This window comes from Ascaphus truei, chromosome 1 (assembly GCF_040206685.1).
Source record: "Ascaphus truei isolate aAscTru1 chromosome 1, aAscTru1.hap1, whole genome shotgun sequence".
Classification (NCBI taxonomy): Eukaryota; Metazoa; Chordata; class Amphibia; order Anura; family Ascaphidae; genus Ascaphus; species Ascaphus truei.
In genome coordinates this window covers 133,147,892-133,162,821 of record NC_134483.1, presented here as the reverse complement: position 1 = coordinate 133,162,821, position 14,930 = coordinate 133,147,892, and positions in this window count along the sequence as shown.

Genomic DNA, 14,930 nt, shown 5'->3' with positions numbered 1-14,930 from the left:
CAATGTTTTCCAAACCTCTCCTCGTGACCGACAACCACACCAGGTTTTGGGAACAACAAATACACTTGCATCCAGGTGAATGCACTTTTTTTCACACCAATAGAATGTTATGTGGTTGTCTCAGAAACCTGGTCTGGCCGCGGGTCACGAGGAGAGGTTTGGAAAACACTGATATAGAAGCAAGTGCAGTGACTAGTGCTCCAATAGAAAATATTGCAGATAGTTTTAACGCACCCAGGCAGCTGGAAGTTCTTGCCTGATTTGTCTGGCATATATTAAATAAATACTTCAGATTTTCTTCTGGAAATATTTCTGGAAATTCTTAAAATATGAATAGACCTTTTGATGATACCTGAATGAACAAACCAGAATTGTGACTCTGTAACTTTAATGTTAGCAAGTCTCACCGTTTTAGCATTGTGTAAGTGAGGAATGTAACTCCTATCACATACAAACATACAAAACCCAGTGAACCATCTTTACATATTTATTTGCGTGTAAGTGCTGGCTTACTTTAGATGCTTTTTAAGCAGTCAGGTTCAGTGTCGTAGTTTTATTAAGTCCTTATAAATTAAATGCTGCAATATATTGGGAATCCGATTCTAATAAATATAATAGTCTCTCTACCATCCACCCCCCCTTTCATCTGGAGCATGAACTATGTGTAATATATATAGCCAGGTCACCTGATGGCTACTATTCTGCCCCTGTACTGGCAGTAAGCCCTGGCACAATCAGGTTGCCAATAGTTGATATGGGGTTTTCCCCCTGCACTTGAGTGACAGGAGGAGGAGGTGACATCAGGCCTGGGCTTGACCAATCATGAGACAGACCTGGTGCCCTCCTCCTGGCTGTACTTAAGGGCAGTGCTGCCCCAAATTTGGGAGTGCCTCTACCTCCTTGAGAGGGACAAGTCACACAGCCAAGAGCCTGACTATTGGGCCTACTCTGATCCTCTTCTTTCCGGGGGAGAGTGAGTGTGTACCGTAACCCTGTCCCTGCTAGAGGGGCAGGGAAGAGCTGGGACTGCTGCGGGTGCCTTTGGCCTGTAGTGAAGGTCCAGGGACCATCCTTCAGTGGTAGCTGAGAGACTGTATCGGGTAGAACCCTGCCTTGTTACTGTGCTGTACACTGAGGACAATAAATCGTTCCTGTTGTTATACCTCCTGCCTGGTGTGTGACCTTACTGGGGGGTGAGGAAATCATTCTACCATGGGAGATCACCTTCAGTTCCCTGGCACCTACAGGAGATTGAGGCACAGCACTGCTAAAGAATATGTAGGGTATGAAACCCAGAAGCCTAGTTCTGTGTCCCCCCTACTACCGGCGGATGACTTCGCCCTCCTGTTACCAGCAGGTATCATGCACCACACGAACCGTAATGGCCAAATTTCCCACGGGTGGGGGAAACACAATTACATATAGAAAACTGTTCGTTTAGTTAAAAGCTATAAGCCTTAATGCATAAGTAGTATTTTTACGTACTTAGGATACTTAAGTTGGCCTTTCACAAAGTCAAATCATATGTTTTAAAGGGGTTCCACAGTCACTATTCATTTGTTAAGGGTTCCACAAGGCATAAAAAGTTGACAATCACAGCAGTACTGTATTATTAAGCTTTGTTATTAAAGCACTAACACATTCTGCAGCACGGTACTAGAGAGGAACATAATTATATCACGTACATTAACAGAATTACATACCAAATAATGACAAAGTGCAAACGGATGCAAAAGATAATGAGGGCCCTGCTCAGGAGAACTTACAATCAAGAGGTAGTAAGAGGCAAAGTTAAAACAAAAGGTAAAGTGACTGCTCATTGTGGGATGGAGGGTGCCTCAGGATGGGGTATAATCCAGCCGCACTGCTGGATCTATTAAGGTTTGGGGGAGTAGATGTTAGGGAATGATAGCAAGCATGCAGTTTGGGCCAGCCACACAGCTGGTCCCATAAGGGTTGATGGGTGTGTATGTTAAGGGAATGCCAGACAGGCTTTCTTAAAAAGGTATGTTTTCAGTGATCTTTTAAATGTCTGAAAGCTGGGGGAGAGCCAGATAGTGCATGCTAGGGAATTCCAGAGAGAGGGTACAGCACGGGAGAAATCTTGTAATCAGGAGTGAGAGGAGGTAATAATGGAGGTGGAGACGCATAGATCATGGGCAGAACGGAGGGGCATTTTGGAATGTATTTGGAAATGAGGGCTGAGATGTAAGGGAAGCAGCACTGCTGAGAGCTTTGTAAGTATTATCTCTAAATGATGATACAAGTAGAACTGTCCTAGTAGAACAAGTGGGACTGCTCTCCCAGGCCTGGTGCATCAAGGGCAAAGCGGTCGGCCAAGCAGTAAAAACACACACTAGTTAAGTTATTGAGTAGGAGAGCGAATTGGACAGCTAACATAATGATGTCACCAAAACCCTGGAATGGGCAGGGACTATATAATAATGTAAGCAACTGCACAGCACAGGAAAAACATATTCAAACTCCTTGTTTATACAGATGGACCACCGAGGATCCACCCCCTTCCCAGGCCGTATACAACCCCCTTCCTTCCCCTCCTCCCCCTCCCCACCCAAGACCATACCTTCTCTTCCCATTGCCCCATACCGGCCCCCACCCTCACTTACCTGGGGAGCCTTATTAAGCCCTTGCATACGTGGGCCATCACAGGCACTTGCACTAGGCATTGCAAGTCCACATCGTTCTCCCTCTTCTCATCTGCCTTCTCTCCCTTCTCCTCCTCTCTTCTCTTTCGTTTCCTCTTCCCTTCTCTTCCTCTACACTCTGCACAAACCCTCTCAGGAAAGTAGGTGATCAGCGCATCAAATACAGATCAGTCCCATATACATATGAATAACCGCCTGGACCTCTGCACTGAGGTTATGAGTAGCTATGCATCCCTAATAGGGAAAGGGACTAGTACCTACACTGGCGACACACTTTATTCGAGCTCGGCTAGTCCCACGAATTCGGGTATACCCGGGTGTATTGAGGTTTGTGACTGTTTTCTGCCCGAGTGCATTGGGTTATTTTCCAAGCAGGGATTGAAGCATTTTATTCCCACTGGCTGCAATACTGCACCGAGTATATATATATACTGCATTACAATTCATGAATTTATGCCATCTGGTAGACACGCGAAGCATTGCAGCCTATTAAATCCTAATCATTATCATTTAACAGATCAGCCGCCCGTCAGCCAGGCATGAACCCAGGCTGGGAAGGCAAACGCAACGGGGCTTGTCAGAGGTGAGGAGCGGCGCATTCCAGGTATCTGCCAGGTACATACTGGGTATTTGCTCGAATAAAGTGTGTCGGTGCAGTAGTGTCCACTGACACATATAATAGTACATCAATTGTCCCATCAGCTGTATTAAATGACAAGCATGAACCCACAAGGGTGACTCACTGTTCAGCTTCACTTCTCCAGTATGGTCCAAAAGCTGTTCCTTCCTTTAACGGCGTGCTGATCCACCAGCAGGGTGATAGAAGTAGAAAAAGAGGCTCAAAAGTACATAAAAAGGTTTATTCTATAAGAGGATCAAACATATCCCCAAAAAGCACCACACCAATGCGTTTCGGGCGGCCCGAAACGCGTTGGTGTGGTGCTTTTTGGCTGCTTTTTGGGGATATGTTTGATCCTGTTATAGAATAAACCTTTTTACGTACTTGTGAGCCTCCTCCTGTTTTTTCGCAGTGCTCTGCCTTTTCCTGCTTTTTCTACTTCTACCAACCCTCTCAGGCCCACATCTTCACGTTTTCTTGACACATCACCCCCATATGTGGCTCTACCATATAAACAGACTAGTGTGGTGAGTATAGGGGCTGGTCCCCCCAAAATGTATTTGCCTAGAGCCCAAACAAAAATGGATGGAAAGCTTTCTGATGGAAAGCACAGCAAAGTAATGTGTTGCAGTAGCAAACGATCTTCTTTTTATTATAAAGTGTTATGTATTTTAAGAATTAGAAATCTCATAAGTGGAAGAAACCTGATGGCCCCGTCTTGCGTATGCTGAGCAAATACACTGCCTATTTAAAAGATTATGGGGTCTTTGTATCAAGTACATCTGGTGCAATTCTAGTGCAAAACAATTGCACCAGATGTATTAAAGATTTTTTTTTTTTTTTACTGATTTAACTGGGAAGTTTTTTTTTTTAATGCAACTGGTGGTGTTTTCTGACCATGGATTACACAACTGTTCTACATAGACGCAGATTAATTATAATCATTATTAATTTACTTTCTCCCAAATTCATTGTTCTACAGTATGTCTTCTTGAATGAAAAGTCGGTTAAAAAAAAAAAAACACAGAAAAAAACAGGTGTAGTGAAGCCATCTCACCCAAGCCAAAGAAATGTGGTTATCTTGGAATCTCTAGGCCACCCTGCTCTTATTGAGCACAAAATACTTGACATCTTACTGAATTCTCTTCTTGCTTTCTCAATTACATTTGATACATCGCAGAACACATTGAGAAAACATTTTGAAAGCCCTGCTAAGAAAGGGACAGTATACGTATATCTCCAGTTGCACAAATTGTTTATGCCTTTGCTTTTCTAGCATTATTAGAGAACACCGGAATTGAAAGTAAGTGGACAATAGTGCAAGCACAATACACTTGTTAAAGGTGTATTGTAACCCTGCTCCACGTACTGTAGAAAGAGGCAAATAGAATTGCAGAGGAGTCCAAACACATTAATGGGTGGTACTCTCAGGGAAGACAATGTAACGTAATAACTGAGAAAGAAAAGAATCCCTATTATGTGGCACTAGAAAACAGCCTACAGTTTACTTAAAATAACTTTTAATAGTATGTTGCCCCCTTTCACCCGTGTCTTGGGTGACTACGTGTGGTGCACTTTACCTGATAGGATCACCGGAGGCCTGATCTTCTGCTGCAGGGAGCCTGGGGTGTACGGTGTTCGTTCGGTGACAGCGCCTCCACCGTGAGGGATCCTAGCAGCACTGGATAACCCCTTCACCTGACCAAATATAATGAACACACCCACTTGTACAGTATATAGTAACTGATCTAACCATATAACACAATAAAATATATTATACAGACCTCGCAGGGCCGTACCCACACACTGTGTCCAACCACCTTGTCCACACCCTGGTGAGGTTTCCTCAATGTACAGAGGTGCCCTGGGCACCTAACACCACTGGTGTCCACAGGAGCAATCCCACCCCAAGTGTGCGGTAGCGCTACCCACATGCTTGTCTTGATGAATGGCCTGGCGAATACAGTAGCTCCAGCCATGGGATCCCATATCTGGTACAGTACCAGTTTTTTTCCAGGGGATGATTTTGTCAGGGGTGATATTCATGCTGTCTGGGTGGCAATAGGCAGCAGGGAGGGCCGTGGATTGGCATCACAGTGAGTCAGCAACCCTCAGTTCTGAGAACGCCACTTTGTCCTCCACTATGTCGGCAGTCGAGCACATGGCCCATATCCCCGGTTGAGGAATTCCTTCCCAGAGACTATCGTCCGGTGTTGTACTCAGCCCAGGTCTCCTGGATAGAGCATCAGCTCCAATGTTCAGAGGTTCCGGTTATACTTTAAGGTAAACTGATAGTTGGAGAGGGCTGCAAGCCGTCTGTGACATCCAACTTGGTTAACGTCAAAATGTAAGTCAACGGGTTGTTGTCCGTTTTTACTTCAAATGAAATTCAGTATAGGTAGTCATAGAGTTTGTCAACAATCGCCCACTCGTCCCCTGCGGCGTGTTCCCTCCTTACCTGCCGCATCTCAGTTCCCGCTCTCTTTACAGAGCATGCACGCACCCGCGGTTCCTCTACTCGTACCACAGAGCCAACCCACCCCCGCTCGCGTCGCGCATTCTCTCACGCGCGGCGCGTACACATGATGGCGTGCGCCGCCCTCTAGCTGTGAGTCAATGTTCCCAGAAGCTTGCTGCTACTCTCCACGCAGAGGCCTATGTTCCCGTGTTCCCAGAGGACTGCTGCTACTTTCCACGCAGAGGCCTGTGTTCTCGTGTTTCCTGTGGCCTGCTGCTTTCTCTCCTTGCAGAGGTACCTTTTCTCTGATGTCTCTCTGTATGGCGGGCGCTGCCCTCTAGCTGCGAGTCAAGATTCTCTGATGTCTCTTCTAGTATTCTGAAGCAAGCAATGCCATCTTGATTTCTGGCAAATCCTGCCCTCTTCCTCCTGACAGGAAGTAAGCCTCTCTCTGGTTCTCATTGCTATCAGCTGCCGCTGCCCTTTAAATAAGTCAGTTGCTACCTCCCTGGTTCCTGCTAGTACTCCCATCATATGCTGTTCCTGCCTGGACGACCTTGTGACTTTTACTTACCGTCTTTGGATTACTGGAAGACTGGGACAGTCACTCATTCTACTTCTGAGGTTAGTTACCATGCGGGTAGTGTAGGACCTGCTGATTAGGGTTACCTTGATGTGGTAGCAGGCTTATAGTTCTTTGGCCAAAGAATTAAATTAAGTACCCTTACTTTGTATTTAGTTTCGTTGCACTCTGCTTTTTCTGGCACTATGCCTTTAAGGAGACTGGACGTCCTCCAAGAAGCTATTTCCTTGTGACCTTGTGCTCTGGACTCTATCCTCCCCTGCTCCTCACTGGTGGCATACCCACACTCCCGCGTTGGTGCCTGAGAACGCGCGCATCCCCGCACTGTTGTCAGAGCAGGCGCGCACATGCAGCTGGGTTAGTCGTGTCTCTGAGCTTGACTCCGCACCTCCGGACGTGTCGCACATTCTCCTGTGCACGGCATGCTCATGTGACTATGTGCGCCGATCCCCAGCTGCGTGGCAACTTCCCCACCTTGCTATCGGGTCCCTTCCCTTCTCTCGCTTGTGTGTAGGAGCACAAGCGTGACACCCACTTGAGTGCAAGGAATTTCAGCTTGTGGATGGGGTAATTTTGCTCACTGAGGGCCAAGCTGCGACTCACATACGCCACGGGGTGAAGACCAGTAGGGTATTTCTGGTGCAACACCGCTCCCAGCCCGTTGAAGCTTTCATCCACATGTAGAATATATGGCTGCTCGGGATCAGCGTAAGCCAAGACAGGGGCTTCCGTGAGGCTCTTTTTGAGGCCCATGAACGCCTTTTCAAAGGCGGATGTCCACTTGTCTTCAAAGGGTAGCCATGCGGATGTGGACTTCTGGCGACTGTCCTCAGGGTAGATTTTGAGAAAGTTATTAAGGACCTTGGCCTTGCTTGGACTTGCGGCAATAGTACCCGCAGAATCCTAAGAAGTAGCGTAGCTCCATTAAATTTTCTGGTCTCGGCCAGTTCACCATGGCTTCGACCTTAGCGGGGTCAGTAGCTATTCTGTCTGCGGACACTATGTGTCCCACGTAGGTCACTGAAGTGCGGCAGAATCGGCATTTATCCAGGGACAACTACAAGCCTTCTTTGCCCAATCAATCTAGCACTTTCAGCAGATGTTCTTCGTGCTTCTCCAGAGTCTTGCAGAAGACGATGATATCGTCCAGGTAGACTAAGCATTCCCAGGGATTCATATCTCTGATGGTCTTCTCCATCAACCGTTTGAATGTTGCCGGGGCACCACAAATACCTTGAGGCATACGGGTGAATTGAAAGAAGCCAAATTCCATCTTCTCTTGATCTTTGCGCACATAGGTACCTGGTAGTACCCAGACCTCAGGTCAAGCACGCTGAACCTCTGGCTTCCTGACAGCGTGTTGAGGATCTCTTCAATCCACGGCAGAGTGTTCTGATCTTGTACGGTACGGTTGTTCAGGTTCCGATAGTTCACGCACAAGCGGACTGACCCATTATTTTTACATACTACCACGATTGGGGATGCACAGGGGCTACAGGATTCCGTCACGATGCCCGCCGTCTCCAATTCTTGTAGGACATGCCTCACGTCTTCCACATCTCTGGGAGCGATGAGTTGGGGCCCCCAATGAAGCCAGCCCGGTGAAACGTACGTCGGGTACATCATACGTCACTACCTGGTGATGTCGGCTCATCGGAGAGACATGGGCATTCGTTTGGTTGGAGCGCTTCGCAGACTGCAGCTGTGGGCAGCAACAGCACTCTAACCCTTGCATTTACTCTACTAGCATGGTACACATTATGTGATTGCTACAATTATATAAATTATATCAATCACTATGGGGGCTATGCACTAAGCTCCGAGCTTTCGCGCTGGCCTGAAAAAAATTAGCATGTCCGATAAAAAATGAAGCCGTCGGCGCGATTCACTAAGGCCCTCAGCCAATTTTCTATCGGACGTGCCCAAAACTGTCTTATCGTGTGTGCAATGTATTTTCCCCCTGCTAGCGCACTGAAACTTCTCGTACGCTAGCTGATAGAAAAAAAAGCCGCATGTAACATTGTCCATCTCCATGCAAGGCTGTTACAGGCGATCGTACACTAAATAAATACATTTTAATTATAGTGTACATGAGCAGGGGGTCTCCGGAGCTGAACCGCATTGGTTTCAGGTCTGAGGACCCCCTACTTCAGGAGATACAGGCCCCGTTATGGGGTGCCGGTATCCCATGCACTTTAAAGCTTCCGCGTCACGTGACCGGGTTATTTACATTCTGCAGAGGATACTGGCACCCCATAAAGGGGCCTGTATCTCCTGAAGTAGGGGGTCCCCGAGGCTGAAACCAATGCAGTTCAGCTCAGGAAACCCCCTACACATCTACACTACTGTCAAAACCCACATAACAATTAACAATAATTCCTTACCGTAGCAGCTATCTGATATGGTAATGAAGCTGCATTAATGTACATTTTAATAATAGTGTGCGGGAGCAGGGGGTCCCCTGAGTTGAACCGCATTGATTTCTGCCTTAGAGACCCCCTGCTTCCTGAGTTACAGCCCCGGTATGGGGCATCGGAGGCCAGTGTCGCCGCCATCTTTATAGCGTCCAAGACGGGACGTGGGCTCTATAAAGATGGCGGCGACACTGGCCTCCGGTGCCCCAAAACGAGGCCTGTAACTCGGGAAGCAGGGGGTCCCTGAGGCAGAAATCAATGCGCTTCAGCTCAGGGCACCCCCTGCTCCCGCACACTATTAATAAAAATACATTAAACCAGCTTCCTTACCTTAGCGGCTATCCGTTAAGTCAATGAAGGGGTTAAGGCACAATAGCATGTTTATTGGGGACAATTGCCCCCAATAAACATAGCAATATACAACACACATCCCCCCCGCCCCCTAACACATACAATATAGTAATGGGCAAAATAACTATTATCCACATATGGATAATAATGCATTTGCCCATTTTAAATACATATAAATTACAATAAATACAGTCAATACATATTACACTTACCTTTTACAGGCACCCACGATGAAGGCCGTCTTCATCCTAATCTTCATCCTGCCCATGCCCCTCCGATGCTGCAAAACATACACAAGAATAAAAACAGCCAATGTAATGTCCCCTAACCCCTTAATCACCATAGCGGTTATTAACCGCTACAGTCATTAAGGGGTTAACCCACCCTCACCCACCACTCGGGAGGCCTATATACCCTCCCCCACTAACTCCCCCCGTGAGGCCTAACCACCCTCACCCACTACCCAGCCGGGAGGCCTACCCACATACCCTTGGGGCCAATACCCCCTCCCCCCACCCCCAGTACCCACAAAAAAAACAATACACTGCCCCACAATAAACATCATTATATTTATTAAATACATAAACCACCCCCTGTGCCCCCCATAAATACATGATTTATTATTTTACATACAGGGTTAATACCCCAGGCCCACGTTAGTCCCCGGTGGGCCTGATGGGTCACCTCACAGACCTACAGGTTACCAGCATCATGTTTCACACAGGGTCTGGAGGCCTGTTGGTGGGTGCCGCCACGCGTCATGGTCCACCAGGTGGTCTCCACGGGTCACCGTGGACTACAATGGGGTCTCCACGGTAGGCTCGCGGATGTCTGGTGGGCCCCGGGTCAGACCCACAGGTGTCTGAGAGGCCTCGGTTGGTTTCCACGGGGGTCTGGGGACCCACGGGTGGTCCCTACGGGTCTGCGGTGCCCCCACAGATGTGGGGCCACCGGTTCTTCCCAGCAGGTGTCCCCCGTGGACCACGCAGCCTGGTACCCGTGAGAAGCCCGAGGATACCTCAGGTGGTCTCCAGAGGTCTCTCGCAGACCAAAGGAACCAACCCTGTATGTAAAAAAAATAAATCGGACCTATACATTCAGTACATAAATCCCCCCCCCCCCCAACACATACAGTACAATAATGTGCAAAATAACTATTATCCAGATAAGGATAATAGATTATTTTGCCATTATGAAACACTTAAAACATGCATAAATCAAAACATGAATTGTTAATCTTAAAATCACCACATTGCATGTTAAAATAAATCCTGCAGCAATTGTAAATATAAACAAACAAACCAGCAGCTACACAAATGTATATGAAATGTCACACAATTGCATTGAGTGTGAACATGATGCAATGAATCTGTGCATCATGTAACACTATGCAAAATATATGTAACAATAAAATACACTATGAACAATGTCCCCCCAAACCACCAATGCCATCATGAAAAACAAATAGAAACTAAGCAACATCAATACAATTACCATCAATCAATTAATCTATTTCCTAAAACAATTACAATACAATACACATCAATTATACAATTCCCTATTCAATTCCTAAAGCCAAACCATTGCCAAAACAATTCTAATTGAAAGTAACCACCATCATTCTAATCTAACTACCAGAAAGAAGCCATTCAAAATAACCTGTAACTAAATACAAATTACACTATTCACACCAATGTCTAAATAAAGCTGATAAATACATTAGCCATACATGAAAAGAACATAAACATTAGCAAAACAATCAATTATTATTCCTGTGTGTCTATCCAGATAGATATACATAACATACAGGGGCAATAATAGAGCATAAAAAACAATGCATTTACATACAAAAATCACATAGAATACACCCATTCAGTATCTGTGAATGTATGTATATACATAGAGACATTCACGGGCATTAAATGGGACTGAAAAAATAAAAGACATGAATCAAAAATAAAAAAAACCTGTAAAAGTAAAAATAATAAACTTTTCTTTTGTTTACTTACCATTAGATGCCCACTCACCGAAATCCAGGCGACCCGGAAGCACTGGAACCAATCCAAAGGTAACCATAAAATAAAAAACCCTTACAATCCATAATGGTGTCTTCTTTCTTCTATTTGTAATCCTTCCCATCTGTCTTAGGATATTCTTTTCTTCTTTGGGGTCTTCTCCGTCTTCTTCCGTCTTCTTCCATCTTCTTCTGCCACGCCCTTCTTCTCTTCTTAGGAGGGGAGGTGTTCCCTCCTCCGCGACTGGCTTCAAAATGAGGCGACATAGGCTTTTATAGGCCTATGACGTCACATTTTGGTCAAATGTTTCCCACGGTCCTGATTGGGCCGTGAAAAACATGTGATTTGGCCGGAAAAAAAAATGATGATGTCATTTAAAGGCAATGACGCCAGCCAATCAGAATGGCTGAGTTTCAATTGCCTTTAAGATGACGTCATCAAAACAAAGATGGCCGGCGACACATGGTACGGTTGCCAATCAGAGCGTGGGAACACCATCCCAATTCTGATTGGCTCAAGTAGATCATGTGACAGAGGCTTTGCTTCAGCCAATCAGAATTGGGATGGAGTTCCCACGCTCTGATTGGCTACCGTACCATGTGTCGCCGGCCATCTTTGTTTTGATAACGTCATCTTAAAGGCAATGGAAACTCAGCCATTCTGATTGGCAGGCGTCATTGCCTTTAAATGACGTCATCTTTTTTTTTTCCGGCCAAATCACATGTTTTTCACGGCCCAATCAGGACCGTGGGAAACATTTGACCAAAATGTGACGTCATAGGCCTATAAAAGCTTATGTCGCCTCATTTTGAAGCCAGTCGCCGAGGAGGGAACACCTCCCCTCCTAAAAAGAGAAGAAGGGCGTGGCAGAAGAAGATGGAAGAAGACGGAGAAGACCCCAAAGAAGAAAAGAAGACCCCAAGACAAACGTGAAGGATTACAAATAGAAGAAAGAAGGCACCGTTATGGATTGTAAGGGTTTTTTATTTTATGGTTACCTGTGGATTAATTCCAGTGCTTCCGGGTCGCCTGGATTTCGATGAGTGGGCATCTAATGGTAAGTAAACAAAAGAAAAGTTTATTATTTTTACTTTTACAGGTTTTTTTGATTTTTGATTAATGTCTTATTTTTTCAGTCCCATTTAATGCCCGTGAATGTCTCTATGTATATACATACATTCACAGATACTGAATGGGTGTATTCTATGTGATTTTTGTATGTAAATGCATTGTTTTTTATGCTCTATTATTGCCCCTGTATGTTATGTATATCTATCTGGATAGACATACAGGAATAATAATTGATTGTTTTGCTAATGTTTATGTTCTTTTCATGTATGGCTAATGTATTTATCAGCTTTATTTAGACATTGGTGTGAATAGTGTAATTTGTATTTAGTTACAGGTTATTTTGAATGGCTTCTTTCTGGTAGTTAGATTAGAATGATGGTGGTTACTTTCAATTAGAATTGTTTTGGCAATAGTTTGGCTTTAGGAATTGAATAGGGAATTGTATAATTGATTTGTATTGTATTGTAATTGTTTTAGGAAATGGATTAATTGATTGATGGTAATTGTATTGATGTTGCTTAGTTTCTATTTGATTTTCATGATGGCATTGGTGGTTAGGGGACATTGTTCATAGTGCATTTTATTGTTACATATATTTTGCATAGTGTTACATGATGCACAGATTAATTGCATCATGTACACACTCAATTCAATTGTGTGACATTTCATATACATTTGTGTAGCTGCTGGTTTGTTGGTTTATATTTACAATTGCTGCAGGATTTATTTTAACATGCAATGTGGTGATTTTAAGATTAACAATTCATGTTTTGATTTATGCATGTTTTATGTGTTTCATAATGGGCAACTAATCTATTATCCATATCTGGATAATAGTTATTTTGCACATTATTGTAATGTACGTGTTGGGGGGGGGGGGGGGGGGGGGCGATATTGATTTATTGAATGTATAGGTCCGGTTTATTTTTTTTACATACAGGGTTGGTTCCTTTGGTCTGCAAGAGACCTCTGGAGACCACCTGAGGTATCCTCGGGCTTCTCACGGGTACCAGGCTGCGTGGTCCACGGGGGACACCTGCGGGGAAGAACCGGTGGCCCCACATCTGTGGGGGCACCGCGGACCTGTAGGGTCCACCCGTGGGTCCCCAGACCCCTGTGGGAACCACCCGAGGTATATTAGTATTTTATCTGGTAGTGTTAGGTAGGACCTGTGAACTGGGTCTGCCTTGTCATGGCTCACAGGCTTACAATGCTTTGGCCAAAGGGTTAAACTAAATGACTCTTTTCAAAGAGAATATATAAGTATTTTACTGTGTATTTTTGTCATATTGGATGTAGCATTGGGCTTCTCTGTTGCTTGCTATTATACTACTGTATAAAGATTTATGCACACTGCAATTAGACTGGATCATTAGCACATATACGCCTTCACGACCTCCTTCACTTTTAATTGATTTTATTAGTTTGTTTTGTCTGTTTTGTATCATCTCCAAACAATATTTTAATTAATTATTATTAAAAGTTATTTTAAGTAAACTGTAGGGTGTTTTCTAGTGCCAGATAATAGGGATTCTTTTCTTTCTGTTATGAAGTGGACAATATATTTTTCCTGAGCTGCTGTAACATTCAATTTCCTTGTGTGTATTCTTAAAATGCCCATTATCCATCTTAAGCTTTTGTGTCTTATCTTATAGGATTGAGTTTACTTATTATTTGAGTTGAGTATATTGTTCTGTGCACCTGGAACCAATCTCTGAATCTTAGGTAATGTGGTTAATTAAACATTATAGTGACATTCCGGTGTTACACGTTACCTTGTAAAAAAAAATAGAGTTTGCCTAATGCGTAATTGCCACTCCATACGGCACCTGTTTAGGCATCTGGTTAGAATATGTAAACTCATGTAGTTCTTTATTTTTAGTCCAGTGCTCATTTGTAAACTCACACCATTTGGCATTTTGAGATTCATCGGGGCCTATTCACTAAACAGTGATAAGTGGCTTAATGCACGTTAAATGCCATTATAGCTCAATATTGCCTGTTTTGCTATTAACTAAGCAGTGATAACAGTGCAGTATCACTCTATAACGGCTTTTTAACAAGCTTTAACACTCTGACAAAAAAAGGCGTATGAGAAGCCAAAAAAAGCCCCAAATAACTTTTTTTTTGCCAGCAACTGCTAGTCACTAAGCAGTGATAAGTTTATCGTACATTAACATTTTGCAATATTTTGGTGCCAGCTAAAGGCTGGTGCTAAAGATATTGCAAGATGCATAAAAGCATTTTATTTTCACTGCACAGGATTGATACCAGAGGCTGGCGGAATCCCCCTGGAGACCCATGGGGGACCTCCGGAGACCCACGGGGAACCACGAGGGTCCCGTTGGCGCCCCCTGAGATCCAGGGGTCCCCGCAGGTCCGTGGCTCCCCCGCAGGTTCCACTGCCAGACTCCGGTATCAATCCTGTGCATTAAAAATAAAATTGCTCAGCCAAACATGGAACCTGCTGAGGTAGAGTGAGCCGTATCTCTCCAAGTATATCTACTCGGAGATCATGAGACCCGCCTCGCCCAGCAAAACCAACAGCTGGCACTTATTTCAAGCCGACTTCAGGACATTTTTACCCGGATGGACACACTCCAGGTCGGTTCTACCCCTGTACTGCCCTTAACGGAAGCTTCTCCGGCATCAGTCCCATCACCCCCTACATCCAGGGAACCACAGATCCCAACGCCTCTGCATTATGGGGGGGACCCTATTGCTTGTAGAGGGTTTGTGAACCAATGCTCGAT